The 20,000-nt window shown below is 45.5% G+C and overlaps 1 protein-coding gene across 21 annotated transcripts in view; it reads right to left on the bottom strand.

Moving 5' to 3' along the window:
- Positions 1 to 20,000, bottom strand: part of Cadps (calcium-dependent secretion activator 1) — a 420,349-nt gene that overhangs the window by 267,332 nt on the left and 133,017 nt on the right. The gene's annotated exons all lie outside the window — the stretch shown is intronic.

Raw genomic sequence — 20,000 nt, 5'->3', positions numbered from 1 at the left:
CGCTGTTGTTGCCTGTAAAGCGGCGCGGTTCGGATAACTTTCAAGACGCCATCTTGGCTGTCTGAGTTCGTATATTTTACGGAGGAAAATGGGACGGAAGGGAGGGAGGGAGGGAGGATGGGAGGAAGGGAAGGGAGGTGGGTGGGGGATGGGAGGAAGGGAGGGAGGGAGGGGGGGAGGGAGGGAAGGAAGGATGGAATGAAGGGAGAGAGGGAGGGAGGTTGGAAGGAAGGGAGGGAGGGAGAGAGGGAGGATGGGAGGAAGGGAAGGGAGGTGGGTGGGGGATGGGAGGAAGGGAGGGAGGGAGGGAGGGAGGGAGGGAGGGAGGGAGGGAGGGAGGGAGGGAGGGAGGGAGGGAGGGAGGGAGGGAGGGAGGGAGGGAGGGAGGATGGGAGGAAGGGAAGGGAGGTGGGTGGGGGATGGGAGGAAGGGAGGGAGGAGGAGGGAGGGAGGGAGGGAGGGAGGGAGGGAGGGAGGGAGGGAGGGAGGGAGGGAGGAAGGGAGGATGGGAGGAAGGATGGGGAGGTGGGAGGGAGGGAGTGAGGGAGGGAGGGAGGAGGAGGGAGGATGGGAGGGAGGGAGGGAGGATGGGAGGAAGGAGGATGGGAGGAAGGGAGAATGGGAGGAAGGGAGGGAGGTGGGTGGGAGGGAGGGAGGAATGAAAGGGAGGATGGGAAGGAGGGAGGGAGGATGGGAGGTGGGTGGGAGGGAGGGAGGGAGGGAGGAATGAAAGGGAGGAGGGAGGGAGGGAGGAAGGAAGGGAGGATGGGAGGAAGAGAAAATGGGAGGGAGGGAGGGGAGGTGGGGGGATAGGAGGATGGGAGGAAGGGAGGCAAGGACGGAGGATGAGAGGAAGGGAGAGGACGGGGGTGGGAGGATGGGAGGAAGGGGAGGAGGGGAGGAAGAAAGGGAGGGGAAGTAAGTGGGGGGTAGGATGGAAGGAAGGGAGGGGAGGAGGGAGGACAAAAGAAAGTGAGGAAAGGATGAAGAGAGGATGGGAGGCCAGAAGGAAGGGAGGACGGGAGAACGGGAAGAAGGGAGGAGAGGAGGAAGGAAGGAAGGCGTGAGGATGTCTTTAGAGTGTAAAGGGGTGATTTTATTGATTTATGTCGATATCCATCATTTCCTTTATTGTTACACTTGTGACAAAATCAAGAAATGGGTAGGAAATAGGGACACACACACACACACACACACACACACACACACACACACACACACACACACACACACACACACACACACACACACACACACACACACACACACACACACACACAGAGAGAGAGAGAGAGAGAGAGAGAGAGAGAGAGGGGGGGGAGGGGAGGCAGAGAGAAAGACCGGGAGACAGTGACAGAGACAAAGACAGGAAGATAGTAACAAAGTGACACAGATACAGATACAGTGACAATAAATATATAAATAAATAAATAAATAAAGATAAAGTGACAAATACAGATAGACAGTGATAAAGATAGACAAAGGCAGACAAACCGTGACAAAAAGATAAAGATGGGTTGATAGAGACAAACAGTGGCAAAGACACGACAATGAAGATAGACAGACACACAGATAGAGTGAAAAAGAGACAAAGATGGAGACAGACAGACAGACAGTGACAAAGAGACAAAGATTTAGACAGACAGACAGACAGACAGAGTGACACAGAGAAAAAAAGGAGACAGACAGACAGACAGTGACAAGGAGACAAAGATTTAGACAGACAGAGACACAGACGGAGAGTGACACAGAGAAAAAGACGGAGACAGACAGACAGACTGTGACAAAGAGACAAAGATGGAGACAGACAGAGAGTAACACAGATAAAAAAGGAGACAGACAGACAGAGAGTGACAAAAAGACAAAGATGGAGACAGACAGAGAGTGAAACAGAAAAAAAGAAGACAGATAGACAGAGAGTGACACAGAGAAAAAGACGGAGACGGACAGACAGACAGTGACAAAGAGACAAAGATCTAGACAGACAGACAGACAGACAGACAGACAGACGGAGTGGACGCCTGGCAAGCTCCCAAACCTTCGACTAGTTGCGAGTTATTCGAAAATGTGATACAAGGACCCCAGTGCTGGCGCTGTTTCTCCCAAAACTTTTAGAGTATTAGACAACTTCGATGCCCCTTCCCCTCTCCCGTCTCCCATCTCTCGTTCTTCTCTCTCTTTCTACTCTCCTGCTTCCCTCTTCTCTCCCATTATCCCGTTTATCTCTCTCTCCTCTCCTATTCTTCAGTTTCTCTCTCTCCTCTCACTCTCCCGTTCACCTCTCCCTCTCCTATCTCTCGTTTTTCTCTCTCTTTCTACTCTCCTGCTTCCCTCTTCTCTCCCATTATCCCGTTTCTCTCTCTCTCCTCTCCCATCTCCCCGTTTCTCTCTCTCCTCTCCTATTCTTTAGTTTCTCTCTCTCCTCTAACTCTCCCGTTCACCTCTCCCTCTCCTATCTCTCGTTCTTCTCTCTTCCTACTCTCCTGCTTCCCTCTCCTCTCCCATTATCCCGTTTATCTCTCTCTCCTGTCCCATCTCCCCGTTTCTCTCTCTCCTCTCCTATTCTTCAGTTTCTCTCTCTCCTCTCCCATCTCCCCGTTTCTCTCTCCCTCTCCTATCTCTCGTTCTTCTCTCTTTTCTTGCTCTCCCGCTCCCCTCTCCTCTCCCATCCTCTCGTTTCTCTCTCTCCTTTCACTCTCCCGTTCACCTCTCCCTCTCCCATCTCTCGTTCTTCTCTCTCTTCCTACTCTCCTGCTACCCTCTTCTCTCCTATTATCCCGTTTCTCTCTCTCTCCTTTCCCATCTCCCCATTTCTCTCTCTCCTCTCCTATTCTTCAGTTTCTCTCTCTCCTCTCACTTTCCCGTTCCCCTCTCCCGTCTCCTATCTCTCGTTCTTCTCTCTCTTCCTACTCTCCTGCTCCCCTCTCCTCTCCTCTCGTTTCTCTCTCTCCTCTCCCATCCTCCCGTTTCTCTCTCTCCTTTCACTCTTCCGTACCCCTCTCCTCCCGCACTTTCCCCTTTAATCCCCTTCCCCAGTTCCCCCATTTTTCTCATCTTTCTCTCCCCTCTCACCTTCTCTTTCCTTTCCTAATGTACCATCTCTTCGTTTCTTTATCTCTCCTTTCGCTTTGGCAACTCATTATTCCTTCTCTTATCCACCTTGCTCGTTTTCCTCTATATACTTCTTTTCCCCTTTCCTCCCATACCCTCTTCTCTTTCTTTTATCAATCTCTATTCATTTTTTCCCTCTCTCTTCTTTTCCACTCGCCCTTCCTTCTCCTATTCTACTCGCGCTTGTTCTCTCTTTTCTCAACGTTTATCTTTCTACTCCTACTACCAACGTTATTCTCTTCACTATCCTCCCTCACTAACCCTTTATCAATTTCTTTATTTTCTCTCTTCTCTCTTGTTCTTTCGTCCTTCTTTATTCATTTTCTTACTTTCTCTTTCCCTTCCCCTTCTACCTCCTTCTCTTTCCGTTTTCGTTTCCCTGTCACTTCCCCTTCCCTTCCTCTTCCTCCTATTCTCTGGCCTCCCTTCTCCCTTCTCCCTCCCCTCCTACTCCACTCTCCTTCCCATCCCTCCCCCCCCGACCCCTGTCCTCTCCTCGTCAACCTAACCTCCTCTCTTCCGCCACCCTCCTACCCTCCTCCCGACCCCTAGTCCTCCTCAACTCTCCCTCCTCTCCTCTCCTCCTTCTCCCTCTCCCTTCCATCCTCTCCTCCTCCCCTGTACTATCCTTCCCATCCTCCCCCTCCCCCTCCCGTCCCCTAGTCCTCCCCTCCTTCTCCCTCTCCCTTCCCTCTTCCTCTACTCTCCTTCCCATCCTCCCCTTCCCTCCTCCGTCCCTAGTCCTCCTCTACTCTCCCTCCCACCCCTCCATTCCCCTCCCTCCCCGTCAACCTTCCCTCCTCTCTTCCCCCACCCTCCCCCTCCCTCCTCCCGTCCCCTAGTCCACCTCTCCTCTCCCTCCCCACCCCTCCATTCCCCTCCCTCCCCCTAGCCCTCCTCTCGTAACCTTCTCATGCACAACATCACTTGCCCTTAACGACCACATAATCACCAAATGAAACACAATCTTCTCACTCAATTAGCATTCGCCGAATACGTCAACGGGAGGGGGGGGGGGGGAAGGAGGGAGGGACGAGGAATGGTGAGGAGGGAGGGGGTGAGGAGAGATGGGGAGAGAGGGAGAGGGAGGAAGGGAAAGAGAGAGAGGAAGGGAAAGAGAGAGGAAGGGAAAGAGAGAGAGGAAGGGAGAGAGAGAGAGGAAGGGAGAGAGAGAGAGGAAGGGAGAGAGAGAGAGGAAGGAGAGAGAGAGAGAGAGAGAGAGAGAGAGAGAGAGAGAGAGAGAGAGAGAGAGAGAGAGAGAGAGAGAGAGAGAGAGAGAGAGAGAGAGAGAGAGGGGGGGGGAGAGGGAGAGGGAGGAGAGGGAGAGGGAGAGGAGAGGGAGAGGAAGAGGAGAGGGAGAGAGGGAGAAGAAGGAGAAGGAGAAGGAGAGGGAGGGAGGGAGGGAGGAGGGAGGGAGGGAGGGAGGGAGGGAGGGAGAGAGAGAGAGAGAGAGAGAGAGAGAGAGAGAGAGAGAGAGAGAGAGAGAGAGAGAGAGAGAGAAAGAGAGAGAGAAAGAGAGAGAGAAAGAGAAAGAGAGAGAGAGAGAGAGAGAGAGAGAGAGAGAGAGAGAGAGAGAGAGAGAGAGAGAGAGAGAGAGAGAGAGAGAGAGAGAGAGAGAGAGAGAAAGAAAGAAAGAAAGAAAGAAAGAAAGAAAGAAAGAAAGAAAGAAAGAAAGAAAGAAAGAAAGAAAAAGAAAAAAAGAAAGAAAGATAGAGACAAAGAAAGAAAAAAGAGAAAGATAAAGAAAGAAAAAGAAAACGAGAAAGAAAAACGACAGATAGAGAGAAAGAAAACCAGAAACAGACACAGAAACAGGGGAACCAGAGCCAACACATCTCGCGTTGTTGCCTATCTACTCATACGTACAGAAGCATCTTCCACCTTCGCGCTCACTCACGCGTGTAATCTGACAAGCAAAAATCCAGGAGATAAATCCTGCGCTGCGATCTTTCTCCGCTTGTAGAAATTTATGATATTTCTGTCTTTTGAGGGAGGAAGATGGAGGGAGATTTGTTGTATTTCTGTTGTATGAGGGAGAAAATAGAGAGAGATTTCTGTCGAATGAGGGAGAAGGATAGAGAGATTTGTTGTATTTATGTTGCATGAGGAAGAAAGATAGAGAGAGATTTCTGTTGAATGAGGGAGAAAGATAGAGAGAGATTTGTTGTATTTCTGTCGCATGGGGGAGGAAGATGGAAAAATTTGTTGTATTTCTGTCGTTTGAGGAAGAAAGATGGAGAGATATTTGTTGTAATTCTGTCGTATGAGGGAGAAAGATAGGGAGAGATTTCTTGTATTTCTGTCGTATGGGGGAGAAAGATGGAGAAATTTATGATATTCCTGTCGTATGAGGGAGAAAGATGGAGAGATGTGTTGTATTTTTGTCGTAAGAGGGAGAAAGATAGAGAGAGACTTGTTGTATTTCTGTCGTTTGAGGGACAGTCATACACACAGATAGATAGATAGATAGAGACAGACAGACAGACAGACAGACAGACAGACAGACAGACAGACAGACACACACACACACACACACACACACACACACACACACACACACACACACACACACACACACACACACACACACACACACACACACACACACACACACACACACACACACACACACAACCCCCCGCCCCCCACAGCGACCCGGCAGAGCTTCCCAACGCAGCGCTCGTCCCGCCGGCGTTCGAAGGCGTGTGATCATGGCTTCGGCTGCTTGTTTACGGACGCTCCTCCTCTTACGCCTCCTGTTGCTATGGCTGCTACTCGCCCTTCTCCTCCTCTTGCTACGGGGCTCTCGCTCTCGTTCTCTTTCTCTCTTGCTCTCTCTCTCTCTCTCTCTCTCACGTTTCTCCATCCTCTCCTATCTCCCTTCTCCTCTCCCTCTCTCCTACCCACTTGACTTTCCTCCCTCGCTCCTATCCACGTTCTCTCCCTCCCACCCACTTTCCCTCCCTCCTTCAACACTTTTCCTCCCTCCCTCTCTCCATCCCTCCTCCCTCCCATCTACTTTCCCTCCTCCTCCCACCCACTTTCCCTACTTCTCTCCCTCCCTCCCTCCAAACCACTTTTCCTCCCTCCCTCCTCCCTCCTATCTACTTTCCCTCCTCCCTCCCACCCACTTTCCCTACTTTTCCCTCCCTCCCTCCAAACCACTTTTCCTCCCTCCCTCCTCCCTCCTATCTACTTTCCCTCCCCTTCCTCCCACCCACTTCCCCTCCCTTCCTCCCCTTTCCCTCCCTCCCTCCCTCCCTCCTATCCGCCCTCTTAACCCCATGATTCACTCCGGTTCCATTATCCTTTTTGGGCTTACATGACTGCCACTCTTTTTCTTTTTCCTTTTTTTTTTCTCCCTCGCGTCGGAAAGACCCCCCCACCCCCACGCCCACCCCACCCCACCCCCGAGGAGTAATCTGAAGCCAGTTTTGCTCCTCACGCTCGCGTTCGCTTCGTTTTCAGTCTTTGTTGGGGGAGGGGGGCAATTTTCATTTGTCTATCTATTCGTCTATTTATCTGTCTATCTGTCTATTCATCTGTTTATCTATTTGACTATTCATTTACTCAACTATTTATCTCCTTGCCTATTCATCTATCTATTCATCTAGTCATCTGCCTATCTATCTATTTGTCTATTAATTTAATCATCTATTTATCTATTTAGTCATTTATTTTTCATTTGTCTATTGATTTATTCATCTATCTCTTTGTCTATTCATTTATTCATCTATCTCTTTGTCTATTCATTTATTCATCTGTCTATCTATTTGTCAATTCATTTATTCATCTGTCTATCTATTTGTCTATTCACTTATTCATCTGTCTATCTATATGTCTATCTATCTATCTATCTATCTATCTATTTATTCATCTATCTATCTATTAATTAATTAATCTATTTGTCAATTAATTTATTCATCTATTCATCTATTTGTCTATTCATCATCTATTCACCTGTCTATTTATCTATTAATTTATTCACTTATTCATCTATCTGTCTATTCATTAATTCATCTATCTACCTATGTCTATTTATTTATAAATTTATTTATCTATCCTTTCATTCGTTTATTCTTTTTGCTATTCATTCTGATCTGTTTTATCATTCGTCTTTATCATGTGTTTATGTGTATTTTGTAAATCTTATACTTGTAATATATCAGAGAATTTGTGTGTGTATGTGCTTGTTTATTTATATCTGCATGTGTGCGTGTATGGCAGTATGTATGTGTTTATGTGTACGTGGACATTTACGAGTGTACGTATACATGTACATGTACGTGAATGTGCGTGTTCGTGTTAGTGTTCTCATCTGTGTCCTTGTTTACCGTCGTGTCTGCATTTATGCCTGTGTACGTGTTCATGTACGTCTTTCATTTTTACGTCCGTGACCGTGTACTCGTCCGTGTGTGTACCCCCACCCCCCCTCTGCTTATGGCGTTCTGTTCGCGTATTTCCCTTTGAGCCCCCCCCCCCCCGCCCCGCCCCTCTCCCCCTCCCGAACCAGAAAACCCCTTCAGACAAACCGTTCCTCCCTACATTCCTCCTCTCCCCCTCCTGCCCCCAAAATTCCTTTCAAACGGACCATCCCTCTCCGCCCCTTCCCCCTATCCCCCCCTTCCCTCCCTGAAATCCTCTCCCCCCTCTTCCTTCCCCCAAAATCCCCTCCTCCTCCCCCCTTTCCCTCTCTCCCTCCCTCTTTCCATCCCCTTCCATCCCCTTCAGACGAACCATTCCTCCCCAACTCCCTTCCCATCCCCCTCTCCCCCATCCCTCCCCCCGAAGTCCCAAACGTCAAGCCCCATTCTCATCCTGAAAAGTTTCCAGCTAGGATATTGTGTCACGTTTCCCTTCAGATAAGATAAGGGAGACCCGCACTCGTGATGGTTTTGGGGACGGTGTGAAAGCAAATGGCGGATGAAGGGGAGGGAAGCGGGGGGGGGAGGATAAAGAGGAAGAGGAGGAGGAAGAGGAGGGGAAAGTAGGATGTGGGGGAGAGGAGGGGAAAGAAGGAAGTGGGGGAGAAGAAGGGGAGGGAAGAGGGAAGGATAGGGAGTGGGGGGAGAGGAAGGGGAGAGATGAGGAAGTGGGGAGGGGAGGAGAGGGAGTGGGGGAGGGAGGATAGGGAGGAGAGAGGAAGGGGAGAGAAGAGGAAGTGAGGGAGGGGAGGGGAGGATAGGGAGTGGGGAGAGAGGAAGGGAGAGAAGAAGGAGTAGGGGAGGGGAGGAGAAGGAGTGGGGGGAGGAAGGGAGAGAAGAAGGAGTGGGGGAGGGGAGGAGAGGGAGTGGGGAGGGAAGGATAGGGAGTGGGGGAGAGAGGAAGGGAAAGAAGAAGGAGTAGGGGAGGAGAGGAGAAAGAATGGGGGAGAAAAGGAGAGAGGGAGGAGTGGGAGGGGGAGGAAGAGAGAAAGACTTCGCTAGAGAGAGGATTGAGAGAGGGAGAAAGAGTCGAGAAAGGGAATACAGGAGACAAAAGATGAAAGTTAAATGGCGAGAGAAAGAGAAGAAAGGAGGAGAGATGAAATAAGTACGAAAGGGCGAGAGGTGAAATAAAGAGGGAATGAAGAAGAAAGACGTAGAAGGAAAGACGAATAGAAAATGAGGGAGAAGAGGATGAGGACAACGGAGAGGCAATAAGTTTACGTATAATAAATTTGAAAATGGGAAGATAAGAGGATGGATTTAGGGGATTGAGAGGGAGAGAAAGAAGGAGAGAGAGAGAAAGAAAGGGAGTAAGAAAGAAAAAGAGAGATAAAGAAAGGTAGAAAGGGAGAGAAAGAGAGAGAGAGAGAGAGAGAGAGAGAGAGAGAGAGAGAGAGAGAGAGAGAGAGAGAGAGAGAGAGAGAGAGAGAGAGAGAGAGAGTGAGAGAAAGACAGGGAAAGAGAGAGAGATGAAGAGACGAGAAGGGCTGGCGGATGGAGTCGGGGGGATGGGGGGGAAGCGAGGTCGAAACGAGGCATCCTCACTTGGGAACGTGACCTATTGGCTGCATTAGTGCTTGGAGCTTGACCCGACGCAGCTCCCGTGGATTTAAACTTTCGCCGGGGTCACATCTGCTACCTCTCCCTCTCCTCCCCTACCCCTAAAATCCCCTTACCCCCTAAATAAATCCTAATATGGTATACCTATTTTTCTCTTTTCCCTTGTGTACAGTACATCTCCTACCCCCCCCCCCACATCCCATTTCTTGCCTCGTCTCTCTCTCTCTCTCTCTCCACCTCTTCTATCCTCTCTCTCTCTCTCTCTCTCTCTCTCTCTCTCTCTCTCTCTCTCTCTCTCTCTCTCTCTCTCTCTCTCTCTCTCTCCCACCTCTTCTATCCTCTTTCTCTCTCTCTCTCTCTCTCCCACCTCTTCTATCCTCTCTCTCCCTCTCTCTCTTCCCTTTCCCTTCCCCACTCACTTCCCTCACCCCATCTCTTTTATCCTCTCTCTCTCTCCTCCTTTTTCCTTCGCACCCCCCTCCCACCCTCTCCCCTGCCCCGCGTTGCAGCGAGAAACAACCCCGACACTTATGCCTCGCTGTTTGCAACGCACTCACCTTCCCTCCCGGCGCATCGTCAACAACATGCAACGGACAGGTTTCAACATCTAATAATTCACAACACCGAGGAGGTTGCAGGTGGAAAATGGAGACCTGCTTGCACGGTTGCAGAGCACGTTGAGCCGTCGTGAGATACGGTTGATTTGGCCAATTGCAGATTGACATATTGCTCATCAGGCAGAAGGCTTGTCGCAATCGGGGGTGGAGGGGTGAGGGGGTGGAGGGGTGAGGGGGTGGAGGGGGTGAGGGGTGGTGGAAGGGGGGGGTGAAGGTGGTGGAAAGGTGGGAGGAGGGTGAGGTGAGGGATGGTGGAAGGGGGAGGAGGGTGAGGGTGAGGGGGTGGTGGAAGGGGGGGAGCGGGGAGGGAGTGGTATAAGGGGGGGGAGGGGGGTCTCGGACATCATTATATCCCTCGAATCTTGACTTTAATGGCAGCGAGCTCGTCATCATTACCTTTAAATGATGTGACTGTTTTTCCTCCTTTTTTTCTTGGACAGACTTTCTTGTGACAAATATAGAAACCTGAGTAGGAGCAATTTCACAAAGCATGAAGTTAATGGTGGATGCGTTTCGGTATCCTAGTTTGAGGAGGATATAGTTTGTGAAGTAATTAATCCTTATTTTGCCTTTTCTGATGCTTTATTATTCCTATCGGTCATTTTTCTCACCCTTAATTTTATCTTCTTCTCCTCCTCCTCCCTTTTCTTTTTCTTTTTTCTACTTTTCTTTTTCTTCTTCTCCTCTTCCTCCTTCATCCTTCCTCCCCATCCTTCCTCTCCTCCTTCCCACCCTTTCTCCCTCCTCCACCTCTCCCCATCCATCCTCCCCCTCCCTCCTTCCTCCCATCCTTCCTCCATCCATACCCCTCCTCTCAACCCACCATCACAGCCGCCTTCACCTCCCATTCCACCATACCATAGCGACGGCGCGAGGGGAAAGGGAGCGACAACGGCCTCACTGGGCTATTAAGCTCACAATAGGAACAAAGAACTCAAAGGGGTGATAATGAATCCATTGTCGAGCGGAGAAACAGGTCAAGTATTGTGTTGTTAGGTAGGTGAGCGAGTGGGGTTGGAGGGGGGGAGGGCAATTGGGGGAGGGAGGGTAGAGGGAGGGAGGGGGAGGGAAAGGGGGAGATGGGGAGAGGGAGGGAGGGAGGGAGGGGGGAGATGGGGAGAGGGAGGGAGGGAGGAGGAGGGAGGAGGGAGGGAGGGAGGGAGAGAGAGAGAGAGAGAGAGAGAGAGAGAGAGAGAGAGAGAGAGAGAGAGAGAGAGAGAGAGAGAGAGAGAGAGAGAGAGTGAGAGAGAGAGAGAGAGACAGAGAGAGAGAGAGAGAGAGAGAGAGAGAGAGAGAGAGAGAGAGAGAGAGAGAAAGAAAAAAAAAGAAAGACAGAAAGAAAGAAAGAAAGAAAGAAAGAAGAGAGAGAGAGAGAGAGAGAGAGAGAGAGAGAGAGAGAGAGAGAGAGAGAGAGAGAGAGAGAGAGAGAGAGAGAGAGAGAGAGAGAGAATTACATATATACTGTATACAGCTACATAGATAAGAAATAAAAAGAGAAAGAGACAAAGAAATAAGGAGAGAAATAAAGATAGAAAAATAGATAGACAGAGAGATAGACAGAAAGTAGTGGAGAACAGGAGATCGGTGGCTTGTAGCAACATCCAAGCCACTCGGCAGCGCAACCAGTCATTCAACATTCAACATTATTCAGATAATGAGAGGCCGGTGCATATCGAAGGGAGAAAATCGTGAGATAGAGTGAGGTGTTCCTCATTAATCCTCTTCGCTATGTGGATTAGAAGGAAGGAGAGGGAGAGGAGGGGGAGAGGAAGGGAAGAGGAGGTGAGGGAGAGGGAGAGGAGGGGGAGAGGAGGAGAGGGAGTAGGGAAAGGAAAAGGAGAAGAAGAGACGGAATAGAGGAGAGGGAGTGGGGAGGGAGGAAGGGGAGACAAGGAGAGGGAGTGGGGGGAGGGGGAAGTGGAGGGGAGGAGAGAGGGAGTGGGGAAGAGGAAGGGGAGACAAGGAGAGGGAGTGGGGGAGGGGGAAATGGAGGGGAGGAGAGGAGTGGGGGAAGAGGAAGGGGAGACTAGGAGGGAGTGGGGGGAGGGGGGAAGTGGAGGGAGGAGGAGGGGAATGAGGAAGAGGAAGGGGAAAGGACGAAATGGCTGCGGGGGAGGGAGAGGAGAGGAGGAGAGGAAGAAAGGAAGGGGAGAGAAGTGGAGGAGTGGGGGAGAGGAAGGGGAGAGGAGTGGAGGAGGGGGGGAGAGGGTCTCGGAAAGGAGAAGAGAAAGGGGTAATAAGTCCCTAATTTATTTCTAACCGATTCATCTAATCCTTTACCCATCTATTTTCATCCTTCTTCCGTCTTCATATATTTCTTTCATTAACTCAATTTCCGGGAAAATATCGGATTATATATCTTATATTTTTTTTCCTTCTCCCTGTCTGTTTGTCTGTTTCTCTCTGTCTGTCTGTTTCTCTGTCTGTCTGTCTCTCTCTTTTCCCACTCTTACCCTCACTCTTCATGGGTTATTCCACCTCATGGCAGAGTCATAACTCATGAGTTGGCGGTGTGTCTGGCCCATGACTCACAACCATGACTCAGAATTCCGTCACTATATATTTTTTTCTTTTCTTTTTTATTTCTTTCGTTGTCTGAGAAATATAACGAGGTTGCGAGGGTGTGGAATCTGAGAGAGGGTTAGGAAGGGTCAGAAAGAGAAGAGAATGGAAGAAGAAAGGGGAGATGGAGGAAGAAGAAGATGGGTAGTGGGAGATGGAAAAGCAGGATTACGAGATCAGGGGAATGAGGAGGAGGAGGAGAAAGAAGAAAAGAAGAAGAAAGAGAAAAAGAAGAAAAACGAGTATAAACAAGGAAAGGGAAAGACACGAGAAAGAGCCGGAGAAAGAGAGAGGAAAAGGCCCCGGAGGCGAATGAGGAGAGAGAAGCAAACTCGATGACGCCTCCTGGTGATTAATATCCAATAAAGGCCTTTTGTCCTCGCCTTCTGGGCCCTTCGCGGAGCCATCCACGCTGGGACGCAGGCCGGCGTCGATCGGGGATAAACAAACACTCTGGTGAGTAGGGATGCTTAGATCACGCACACACACACACACACACACACACACACACACACACACACACACACACACACACACACACACACACACACACACACACACACACACACACACACACACACCTATATATATTTGTGAATATATCTATATATGAATATATCAATATATGAATATACATACATACATACATACATATATATATATATATATATATATATATATATATATATATATATATATATATATATATATATATACATATACATATACATATACATATACATATACATATACATATATACATATATACATATATATATATATATATATATATATATATATATATATATATATATATATATATATATATATATATATATATATACATACATATAACGCGTACAGGAACTGCATTGCTGGAAATCCTTCCAGTATATTCCATCCAAATTCACGCTCGACTCCCCCCTCCTCCTCCCTCCCTCCCTCCCTCCTCTTGACCTCCTCGGCGACCTCTAACCTCACGCCGGGTCGTTTCCAAGCATTTCCTCCGCATTTCTGAAACTCCCTGCCAATGTCTAAGGAAAAAAGAAGAGAGAGAGAGAGAGAGAGAGAGAGAGAGAGAGAGGAAGGGAGAGGGAGAGGGAGAGGGAGAGGGAGAGGGAGAGGGAGAGGGAGAGGGAGAGGGAGAGGGAGAGGGAGAGGGAGAGAGAGAGAGAGAGAGAGAGAGAGAGCAAGAGAGAAAGAGAGAGAGAGAGAGAGAGAGAGAGAGAGAGAGAGAGAGAGCGAGACAGACAGACAGAGAAAGAGAGAAAGAGAGAGCGAGCGAGACAAACAGACAGAGAGAGAAAGAGAGAAAGAAAGAGAGAACGAGAGAGAGCGAGACAGAGAGAGAGAGAAAATAATTTCAAGCTTCGACAGTCAAAGACGCTGGAGAGACGGCCGTGTACTGCGTTAATGAGTGGGAGGCGAAATAATCACATCGTTAATTAAACTTTAGGAATTCAATTTAATTGGTTCGATTATGATTGCGGAGTGGCCGGGGAGGTCATGGGTGTGGTTGAGAGCTTTTTTTTTTCTTTTCTTTTCTTTTTTTTCTTTTTTAAGTGAGGTTCTCTTCCGGGTTCTCACTTTTTCCATTCGTTTTATTTTGGCTTGGCTTTACTTTCCTTATCGTCCTCTCTTTTTCTATGTTTTGCTTCCTTTTTTTATTTTGTCTTTTTCCCCCCTTATCGTTCTCTCTTCCAATCTTTCACTTTCTTTCTGTTTCTCTCTTTCTCTCTGCCTTTCTGTTTTTCTCTTTCTCTCTGCCTTTCTATTTTTCTCTTTCTCTCTGTCTTGCTGTTTCTCTCTCTCATTCGATTTCATTATATAACTTTTCCCCTATTTCCTTCCATTTCATTTAACTTCATTTCCTTCTCAAATCTAAAACCATTGCCACTTCCCCTTTAACTTCCGTTTATTAATCTCATTTCCTCTTATTCTCCTTCTTAACTTAAATACTTTCTTCCCTTCTCTCACTTTTTGTACTTCCATCTTTTAGGTCGTATTTGTCCCCTTCTTCCTTCCTACTTTCTTCCCTTACAAATTCTTCTTATTCTCTTCTCTTTCCTCTCTATTCCCCTCTTTCTCTTCGTCTTTCCCTTTTCCTCATTTTTGTTCTCCTTACTCTCCCATTCATAAAATTCTACTCCTTATTTTCTTCCACTTGTCTTTGATTTCTCCTCTTTCTTTCATATATAGTATGCCTTCACTTTATCAATTACGTCTTTATCACCTTTCGTTCTCCCATTTTCTCATCATTCCCTTCTCTGACTGCTTTTATTTCCTCTCTTTACTTTCCCTTATCCTTCTCTCGTCTATTCTCTTCCTTTCCCATTCTTTTCATCCTCTTCCTTTCACATCATTTGTCAAGTATTCCCTTTCTTTCCTACTTCACGTATCATCCATTCCCTCATTCTATCCCTCCCCCCCCTCAGTTCTTTATCACTTTCCTTCCTTATTGTTGTTCTCTCCAATTCCTCCTTTCTTGTTGCTTTCTCCAATTCCCCCTTTCTTGTTGCTTTCTCTTTTTCCTCCTTTTTTCTTTTTGCTTTTTCTCTTTCCTTCCTTCGCAGACTGAGCTTCCCCTTCTAGGTCTATTTCCTTCGCTACGGTTTTTACCTGTGCTCTGTTATCTTTGCTTTCACGTTAATTTTCTTTCCTCCCATTTCTTTTCTATTTTTTTCTTTCTTTTTTTCAAATTTTCTCATATTTTTCTCTTGTCTTCTTCATCTTTCTATTTTCACCTTTCCATCTCTTTTCTCTCTCTCTTTCTCTTCTTCCTTTTTTTTCTCCCGTTCTATCTTTAGTTGCTTTCCTTTCCTTTAGTTTTCTCCTGCTCCTTCTCTTCTTTCTCAGTCTAATATTCCTTTTCTAAATATCTTTTTATGCTTTCCATCCTATTCTCCTTCCTAATACACTTCCTAAATTCTTATACAGTTTCTCAACCATTTCTCTTTCTTCCTCTCCTTATTACTAATTATTATGTCCTTTGTCCTTCTTTCTCTAAGATCTTCCCCTTTAATCTTCATTCTTTTGCTTTTCTTATCCTTTCTCCTTTCTCTCCTTAACGTCGCTCTTTTAATTCTGTAAAAAAAATCTTCCTGTCCTTTCTCTTAAAATATATCCCTCATAATTTTCATCCCTTTAATCTTCCCTATATTTTATTTCTCTCTCTCTCTCTAAAAAAACATCCATTCTCTTGTTCATTCCTATCCTTTCCCCATTGTTTCTCTCCCTTTTATATCCCTCCCTTAAATATTCATTCCTTTACTCTTTAATATCCTTTCACCTCTCTCTCTCTCCCTAAAATCATCCATTCCCTATCCATTCCCACCATTTCCCCATTCTTTCTCTCCCTTTTATATATCTCCCCTATATATTCATTTCTTTATTCTTTCCTATCCTTTCACCTTCTCTCTCTCTTCCTAAAAACATCAATTTCCTCATTCATTTATATCCCTCCCCCCAATTCTTCTTCTCCCTTTTAAATAATTCTCCTAAATCTTCATTCCTTAACTCATTAATATCATTTTACGTTTTCTCTCCCTACAAAACATCATTCCCACATTTATTTCTATCCTTTCCCCCTATTATCCCTCTCCCTTTTAAATACCTCCCTAAATTTTCATTCCTTAACTCTTTAATATCCTTTCACCTTCTCTCTCCCTAAAAAACAAATATTCCCTCATTCCTTTCTATCCCTATCCACCATTCTTCCTCTCCCTTTTAAATACCTCCACTAAATTTCCATTCCTTACCTCTTTGATATCCTTTCACCTTCTCTCTCTCCCTAAAAAAAACATCCCTCCTCCCTCCCCCTTCTTCCTCTCCCTTTTAAATAACTACCCTAGATTTCCATTCCTTTACACTTTAATATCCTTTCACCTTCTCTCTCTCCCTACAAAAAAAAAAAAAAGAAAAAAAAAATCCTCATTCATTTCTATCCCTTCCCCATTCTTTCTCTCCCTTTTAAATACCTTACCTAAATTTTCATTCCCTACCTCTTTAATATCCTTTCACCTCTCTCTCTCTCTCTCTCTCTGAAAATACATCCATTTTCTCATTCATTTCTATCCCTTCCCCTCATTCTTTTTCTTCCTTTTAAATACCTCCCCTAAATATCCATTCCTTCACGCTTCCCTATCCTTTGACTCTTCTCTCTCTTCCTAAAAACATCCATTCCTATCCCTATCCCCCATTCTTTCTCTCCCTTCCTCATTCCATCCCCTTCCCCCTTGATCAAGCTCTCATCCAACTTTTCATCCAGCTGTTAAATGCACTTAGTCCCGGGTCCGCTGTCTCCCTGTCGAGTCGAGTCCACCTGTTATTGAAAACGTGCAGTAATGACTACAATTTTATTACAACAGAACCTGGTCGATGGATGGTGGTTTGGTGGCAGCATCGTTCTCTCTCTCTCTCGCTCCCCAGTCTCGTGGAATGGTATATTTGATAGATATGTTTGATATATTGCTATATTTGTATGCATATTTGCGCGTTTGTCTGTTTAGGGATGTGTGTGGGGTGGGTGGGGTGAGGGGGGGAGTGGTAATGGGGTGGTTATGTTCGTGTGTGTGTGTGTGGGGGGGGGATTGTGTGTGGTGTGTGTATGTGGGGGGGGGTTGTCAACGTTGAATTCGTACAGTCTTTTCACAACCATATTTTCTTTTTACACTTACATTCCACTTGAAAATGAAATAAAGCAAAATGGAAAAAAGGCGAAGAGAGAGCAAGAGACACTGCAATCTCCCAGCGTCTTGCACCCCTGCCGTCCGCCCGCCCCCCTCCCCCCCATGTTCCTCCAGCCACTGACGCCCCTATTGTGAGCTGTGGCGACTGTGTCCTGACATTTAATTAACGGTTGACAATCAATCAAAGAATAAAAGAATTCACGAGAGAGAGAGAGAACAAGAGAAGAGGGGTGAGACGAGAAGACAAGAGAAGAGAGAAAGAAAGAGAGAGAGAAAAGAAGAGAAGGGAAAATAGAGAGAAAAGAAGGGAAAGGAAAATAGAAAGAGAGAGAGAAAAGAAGAGAAAGGAAAAGGCAAAGAGAAAGAGAGAGATAGATAGAGAGAGAGAGAGAGAGAGAGAGAGAGAGAGAGAGAGAGAGAGAGAGAGAGAGAGAGAGAGAGAGAGAGAGAGAGAGAGGAAAATAGAAAGAGAGAGGAGAAGACAAGAGAGAAAGAGAGATAGAGAAAAAAAGTAAGAGAGAGAGAGAGAGAGATCATACTAAACTGATATGATTGGCATAGGGACAGACAAGGTTTCATAACGCAATTTCATTCATTCTAATCGAATTTTCCTAATGAAATGGTCGAAAGTCTCCTCTAAAAGTTAACTGTACTCTCATCAATGGCAAAGAATTCTGATATCTTCTAATCAACATATTTCATTCCGTGTATTGTACCGCTTAATTGCATTATGTCTGTACTGACTAATTGGCTCATAATGTTTAGCAGAACCGGAAAATTATGCTTTATCATCATTTCCATCAAAATCATCAATAAAACGAAAGGAATTACTAGCAATAGGAAATGAGTGATAAAAAAGGACAGAAATAATGGGATATATATAAAGATCAGTAATGAAGGTAATTAAGTAATGATGAAAGTTGATACGAGGCGGAAAGACAAAAATACCGTGTTACTGGGTCTATATATATACATATACATACATACATACACACACACACACACACACACACACACACACACACACACACACACACACACACACACACACATATATATATATATATATATGTATATATATATATATATACATACATATATATATATATATATATATATATATATATATATATATAGATAGATAGATAGATAGATAGATAGATAATTAGATAGATAGATAGATATAAAAACACACACACACATATATATATACATATATAAGAATATAATATATATATATATATATATATATATATATATATATATATATATATATATACATATATATATACATATATATAATATATATACATATAATAATATATATATATATATATATATATATATATATATATATATATATATGTGTGTGTGTGTGTGTGTGTGTGTGTAGACACACGCACACGCAATCTCTCCCCCCCCCCCCCTCTTTTGTCTATCTGTCTGTCTGTCTCTGAAACACACACACACACATATTATACCTACATGGATGAGAATGATGAATGGAGAAAAAATAGATATAAAAAAAGAATTATCTGGCAGCTGCTCTGTCATCACACGGCGCAGGTACAGGTAACGAGAATGAAGGAAAATGGTCGAAGATCCTCCGAAAAAATGGACAGGAGGAAGACACGAAAGGAAACGGAAGGGAAAATATAAAGAAAGAAGCTTTATATGTTTATGTTTATGTGTGTATGTATGTATGCTTGTATGTATGTGTGTGTGAGTATATATGTATGTATGTATGTATGTATGTATGTATGTATGTATGTATGTATTCATGTATGTATATGTGTATACGTCTATGGAAGTGTGTGTGTGTGTGTGTGTGTGTGTGTGTGTGTGTGTGTGTGTGTGTGTGTGTTTGTGTGTGTGTGTGTGTGTGTGTGTGTGTGTGTGAGAGAGAGAGAGAGAGAGAGAGAGAGAGAGAGAGAGAGAGAGAGAGAGAGAGAGAGAGAGAGAGAGAGAGAGAGAGAGAGAGAGAGAGCACAAATGAGAATTTAATGCGTTCACGCAGATGGGAATATAATACGATTCTCCAAGACCAAGACGGAAGAACAAGAAAGGAAGGAACGAAATGAAAGTTGGAGAAAAATAAAAACAAAACAAAACAAAAAAATAAGATAACAAGATGAGAGATAACAACAACAACAAAAAGATAAGATGACAAGATGAGAGAGAAGAAAATCAGAAAATCTAATTTATGGAGATTTATGACACTAAATGAACGTCCTTGGAGTTTCTAACATAATAAAGTCAAAGTTACAGCTTGTCTCGCCTCCGTGTTCGGGAATATGAAAAGTTCCCCACAAGTATGAATATGCTAATGAAGCCAATACTCGAATGTGGCTCCGGATTGGTTGGGGAAACGGGCTTATATAGCCGAAAAAAACGTAATCAATACACTAATATCAAGATCATATCAAGCATGTAATATAATATTCTGACAACATGTAGTTCCTTCGTCCGTTCGTGTAATGAATACGAATCCGGTGAGTATGCGGATCATCGAACACGCCTGTGTCTAAAAGAAAAGAAAAAGAAGACAAAAAAATGAACTAGTATGTAGTCACTGCAGCCGTTCGTGTAATAAATATACCCGTGAATCCAGCGCATGTAATCACTGCAGCGGTGCGTGCATGCAGGAAGCAAGCGCGTAAATCTACAACATGTAATCAAGAATCCGTTCGCGTAACGAGCATACACGTGAATCCGGCCACCCGAACACCCACAGGCCCCTCCCCCTTCGCCCATCTCATATCTATATATTTCCCGCGCGATCATTATAATGAAGATACTTTGCTCATTATCCCTGAACTCTCTTGCATGAAGACGATAAATGATCCCGTGTTCAAAGCTGGCATTTCATTAACTCTTACACGGGTAATAGACGTCAAATTTGGAAAGGGGGGGAGGGGGGTAAGGGGTGAGGGCGGAGTGGGTGTGAATATGTCCACAGACGGAAAGAATAACAGACAAATGGATAAATAAATGGACAAATAGAGAGAGAGAGAGAGAGAGAGAGAGAGAGAGAG

This window comes from Penaeus vannamei, chromosome 6, assembly GCF_042767895.1.
Source record: "Penaeus vannamei isolate JL-2024 chromosome 6, ASM4276789v1, whole genome shotgun sequence".
NCBI classification, from domain to species: domain Eukaryota; kingdom Metazoa; phylum Arthropoda; class Malacostraca; order Decapoda; family Penaeidae; genus Penaeus; species Penaeus vannamei.
The sequence above is the reverse complement of the archived record's forward strand: the minus strand, read 5'-3'. Positions and strand labels throughout refer to the sequence as shown.